Here is a 6,028-nt window from a genome sequence, read left to right on the forward strand (position 1 = left end):
AGATGTTGACTGCAGCCATGAAATTAAAAGATGCTTGCTCCTTGGAAGAAAAGCTATGACCAACCTAGACAGCATATTAAAAAGCAGAGACATCACTTGGCCAACAAAGTTCTGTATAGTCAAAGCTATGGTTTTTCCAGTAGGCATGTACAGATGTGAGAGTTGGACCATAAGGAAAGCTAAGCACTGAAGAATTGATGCTTTCGAATTGTGGTGATGGAGAAGACTCTTGAGAGTTCCTTAGACAGCAAGGAGATCAAATCAGTCAATCCTAAAGGAAATCAGTTCTGAATACTCATTGGAAGGACTGATGCTGAAGCTGAAGCTCCAGTATTTTGGCCACCTGATATGAAGAGCTGACTCACTGGAAAAGACCCTGATGCTGGGAAAGATGGAGGGTAGGAGGAAAAGGGGGCAACAGGGGATGAGATGGTTGGATGGCATCATGGACTCCAACGGACATGAGTTTGAGCAAACTCTGGGAGATACTGAAGGACAGGGAAGCCTGGTGTGCTACAGTACACGGGGTCACAAAGAGACACAACTGAGTGACCAAACAACAACAACAAATATTTATATATTTGAAATATATATATACATATATATGCATATATATATGACACAGGATCACTTAGCAAAGTGAAACTAATGCATTACTGTCAGATCAACTCTATACTTCACTTTAAAAAAAGAAACCTTATTTAGCTCGTGATTTTGTGGGTCAGAATTCATAAAGGGCTTAGCCAGGCAGTCCTTGCTCAGGGTCTCTCATAAGGTTGTAGCCAGATATTGGCTGGGGCTCAGAATCCTAGCGTAAGGGTTCCCCTGGGATGGATGTCCAATATGACTCACTGGACTTGGCTGGCAGTCACTATTGGCTGTTGGCCATGCCAGCTCATCAGGGGCGTTGTTGAATGCAGTGCCTACGTGTGTGGCTTTTCCAGCCAAGCAGCCTCAGAGTAGCTGGTCTTCTTACTTGGTGACTGACTTCCCCAAGAGCAAGCATCTCCAGAGAAGCAGGCAGAAGTTGTGTGGTCTTTTACGACCTAAACTTGGAAAACATGTAATGGTGCACCATCCACTCTCTCTGTTGGTCAAAGTAGTCACAGCTCACACAGGTTGGAGGGGAGGAGGCTCAGAGCCTACCTCTTGACGGGAGGAATCCGTTCCGTTCCGACTCTATGTGACCCCGTGGACTGTAGCCTACCAGGCTTCTCCGTCCATGGGATTCTCCAGGCAAGAATACTGGAGTGGGTTACCGTTTCCTTCTCCAGGGTGATGGGAGGAATAGCAGAATCCTATTTAGAGGAGCATAGGGAACAGGAAACATTGTTGCAACAAACTCTGGAAAATAGCATCCGCTGCTTAGGCAGCTGATCACGTCCTGGGATATCAGTCCAGTTCAGTTCAGTCGCTCAGTCGTGTCCGACTCTCTGCGACCCCATGAATCACAGCACGCTAGGCCTCCCTGTCCATCACCAACTCCCGGAGTTCACTCAAACTCATGTCCATCGAGTCGGTGATGCCATCCAGCCATCTCATCCTCTGTCGTCCCCGTCTCCTCCTGCCCCCAATCCCTCCCAGCATCAGAGTCTTTTCCAGTGAGTCAGCTCTTCACATGAGGTGGCCAAAGTATTGGGAGTTTCAGCTTCAGCATCAGTCCTTCCAATGAACACCCAGGATTGATCTCCTTTAGAATGGACTGGTTGGATCTCCTTGCAGTCCAAGGGACTCTCAAGAGTCTTCTCCAACACCACAGTTCAAAAGCATCAATTCTTTGGCGATCAGCTTTCTTCACAGTCCAACTCTCACATCCATACACGACCACGGGAAAAACCATTGCCTTGACTAGACGGACCTTTGTTGGCAAAGTAATGTCTCTGCTTTATAATATACTATCAAGGTTGGTCATAACTTTCCTTCCAAGGAGTAAGCATCTTTTAATTTCATGGCTGCAATCAGCATCTGCAGTGACTTTGGAGCCCCCCAAAAATGAAGTCTGATACGGTTTCCACTGTTTTTCCATCTATTTCCCATGAAGTGATGGGACCAGATGCCATGATCTTCGTTTTCTGAATGTTGAGCTTCAAGCCAACCTTTTTACTCTCCTCTTTCACTTTCACCAAGAGGCTTTTGAGTTCCTCTTCACTTTCTGCCATAAGGGTGGTGTCATCTGCATATCTGAGGTTATTGATATTTCTCTCGGCAATCTTGATTCCAGCTTGTGCTTCTTCCAGCCCAGCGTTCCTCATGATGTACTGGGCATATAGGTTAAAATCAGGTACCTCTCTTATTGCTAGACAGCTTAAGGTCTCAAAATCAGAAATTAACCATCTTTTTCTAAGAGCAAAACTGAACTTAGTTTGGGTCTTCCTGTGTGAGTACACAGGAGGCAGCACTTTTGGCTCCAAAATTCCAAACATTTTGGAGGTAGGAAGGCTTGTATCATAAACTCTGAGCACCAAAACGGATATATTGGACTTCCCTAGTCGGCCATTGGCTAAGATTCTGCGATCCCACTGCAGGGGACCTGGTTTCCATCCCTGGTCAGGGAACTAGATTCCATGTGCTGCAATTAAAGACACTGCGTGCTGCGAAGGAAGATCAAAGATCCCAGGTGCCACAACTAAGACCCGGGGCAGTCAAATAAATAAACTGTTTCTTAAAAAAATAAATAAATTACATTCCTTTAAAAATAGACACGTGTATCCATCCACTCACTTGTCCATTTGATCATTCATTCATCTAACCAGTGTATCTACTGTTTGCCAGGTGCTGGGGGTACAGTAATGTGCAAAACTAAGCATAGTTCCTGACCCCTACAGCTTACATTCTGACAGAAGATGCAGTCACTGAGGATGAAATGCCATAAATGACTGTAAAGCTGCAACCATGACAAAACCCACTGAGGAGAGGCATCAAGTGGGGTTGTACTTAGGACACTCAAGAACGGTTTTCCTGAGTAACTGATGACCAAAGTTTGAGGAATAAATCAGCTTTCCCAGAAGCACGGGGGGCAGAAGAAGATTCCAAGCCAAAGGACCCACATGCGAAAATGTGCTGGGACAAGACAGAGAAAGATGAGTTGAGGAAAGGCCTGAAGCGGAAGCCAGAAAGGAGGCTGTGATTTGGTGACACAGGATTGGTGGGCATAGGGGTCAGGGGATAAAACTGGAAGGAATTGGTGAAGGAGGGTGTATTTGTTACCCACTGCTGTGTAACATATTACCACAAATTCAGTAGCTGAAAACCACATCCACTTGTCATTGCAGTTTTCATGGGTCAGGAGTCCTTTGCAAGGCTGCACCTGAGGTGTTGACCTGGAATGGAGTCTCATCTGAGGCTTGGTAGGAAGGACCCACTTCCATGCTCATGCAGCCACCCGCAGCGCTCATTTCTTCATGTGCTCTTGGATTGAAGCCCTCCTTTTGTGCCGACTGGAAGCCACCCTCCATCCCTCGCTGTGGCCCCCTTCATACTGCAGCTCACAATTTCAGTTGGAACATGTTGAGTTTGAGCGACTTTTGAGACATCCCTGAGATATCATGTGAGTGATATATGAACATGTGGATCTGGAGCTGGTAGGAAACACCAATGAACAAACCACGTTTCAGTTCAGTTCAGTCGCTCAGTCGTGTCTGACTCTTTGTGACCCCATGAATCACAGCACGCTAGGCCTCCCTGTCCATCACCAACTCCCGGAGTTCACTCAAACTCATGTCCATCGAGTCGGTGATGCCATCCAGCCATCTCATCCTCTGTCGTCCCCGTCTCCTCCTGCCCCCAATCCCTCCCAGCATCAGAGTCTTTTCCAGTGAGTCAACTCTTCACATGAGGTGGCCAAAGTATTGGGAGTTTCAGCTTCAGCATCAGGCCTTCCAATGAACACCCAGGACTGATCTCCTTTAGAATGGACTGGTTGGATCTCCTTGCAGTCCAAGGGACTCTCAAGAGTCTTCTCCAGCACCACAGTTCAAAAGCATCAATTCTTCGGCGATCAGCTTTCTTCACAGTCCGACTCACATCCACACACGACCACTGGAAAAACCATAGCCTTGACTAGATGGACCTTTGTTGGCAAAGTAATGTCTCTGCTTTTTAATATGCTATCTAGGTTGGTCATAACTTCCCTTCCAAGGAGTAAGCATCTTTTAATTTCATGGCTGCAGTCACCATCTGCAGTGATTTGGGAGCCCAGAAAAATAAAGTCTGACACTGTTTCCCCATCTATTTCCCATGAAGTGATGACTGGAAATTCAAGCCACGTGGATGAGATTTGCTGAAGGAGGGGGTGTGGGGTGAGGAGGACCCAGAATCAAGCATTAAAGAATTCCCTCAGTGAGTAACCGGGCAGAAGAAACGGGCCTGCAGAGCGGACAGGGAGAACTTTCAAACAAAGAGAGTGGCATGTCCCACAAACCAAAGAGAAAGAGAGGCTGACGGCGTCAATACTGCTGATATTCATGTAAGTTGAGGACTAAAGAACTCAGTTCCCTTTAGCATCACAGTGGGAATTCACTGATGAGCTGAGCAGGAGGTGTTGGAGAAGTGATGAAGAGAAGCAAGGTTGGGGTGGGCTGGAAAGTGGAAGAGAGGTGAGGAAACGGGGCTTTGTTATTCCTTTAGAGCATGCCTGCAGGGAGGAGGCAGTTCATCTGCTAAAGGGAGAGGAGAGAGCCTGAGGGTTTTAAACAGTAGCGTTGATGTGCAGCATGAAAGCTTGCTGGGCCAACAATGTCCTTAGCCAAAGACCACCAGAAATCAGTAATCTGTAGTCCACACAGCTGGGCTTGTGCTTCATCACCATGAAGATGGAGACCATCGCCATGGGAAACCGCAGCAAAGGGATATGTAGATATATCCCTGGACCATAAAGGCAAAATGCCAAAGAACTGATGCCTTTGAACTGTGGTGCTGGAGAAGACTCCTGGAAACCCCTGGACAGTAAGGAGATCAAACCAGTCAATCTTAAGGGAGATCAACCCTGAATATTCACTGGAAGGACTGATGCTGAAGCTCTAGTATTTTGGTCATTAGATGTGAAAAGCCAACTCACTGGAAAAGACCCTGATGCTGGCAAAGACTGAGGGCAGGAGGAGAAGAGGGCATCACCAATGCAAGGAATGTGAACTTGGGCAGACTCCAGGATATGGTGAGGGACAGGGAGGCCTGGTGTGCTGCAGTCCATGGGGTCGTAGTCGGACACAACTGGGAGACTATGCAGCAACTACTGATATATACAACATTTCAGTTGTGTTAGTTGACTTGGGCGGGGGCATATTTAAGGAAACCAGTCCACTCTGGATTGGATGTCAGGAAAAGGAAGCAATTCCTCGACCAGATATCTTGATAGAGTGCATCACAAAGGCAAGAAGACTAGCGAAAAGTTAAACCTGTAACCGGTAAAGAATGAGCAGTCACTGAGCGTCCGAGACAGAAGGTTTGGTCATTTTCGTGGCTTGGACAATGTTCTTCTTCTGTCTGTGTTCAGACTGGTATGGAGGGGCCTTCGTTTTTGGCATGGATCTAACATCAGAGCCTGATGTCTACGTTTCATGGAACTCAGTATATTCAGTAGAACCGCTGTGTGTGCCAGGCCAGCTCCCCGATGTCACCGCCATGGACGCTCGTTTTCTCCTCTTCCCCACGTGTCCGGATGGAAGCAGACAAGCCAGAGATGCCTCCTCTCCACCCTGCATGTCAAGGGTTCACTCCCAACAGGATTCAGCTCCTCAACCTCAAATTGGCCAGGGATGGCGGGACGGAACCGACCTGAAAACCCCATAAAGTCTTCTGGGTCACCAGGGCTCACTACAGCTGCCCTTGAGCGCAGACTTGTCTCTCTGGAAGGGGCCTTCTCGGAATCCAACGCCTGTGCCCAGAGAAAACTGGAGGAGACCAGGCCTGGCGTGCGCGAGGAGTACGGCGCTGCCGGCCGCACGTCAGCAGGCCAGCCTGGTTACCAGCTCGTTCTCGCGGCGGAAGCCAGACCAGTGCGCGTGCGCGCCGTAGCCCCGCCCCCGCCCCG

This window comes from Moschus berezovskii, chromosome 4, assembly GCF_049115385.1.
Source record: "Moschus berezovskii isolate FMDL1 chromosome 4, NW_MosBer_1.0, whole genome shotgun sequence".
NCBI lineage: Eukaryota > Metazoa > Chordata > Mammalia > Artiodactyla > Moschidae > Moschus > Moschus berezovskii.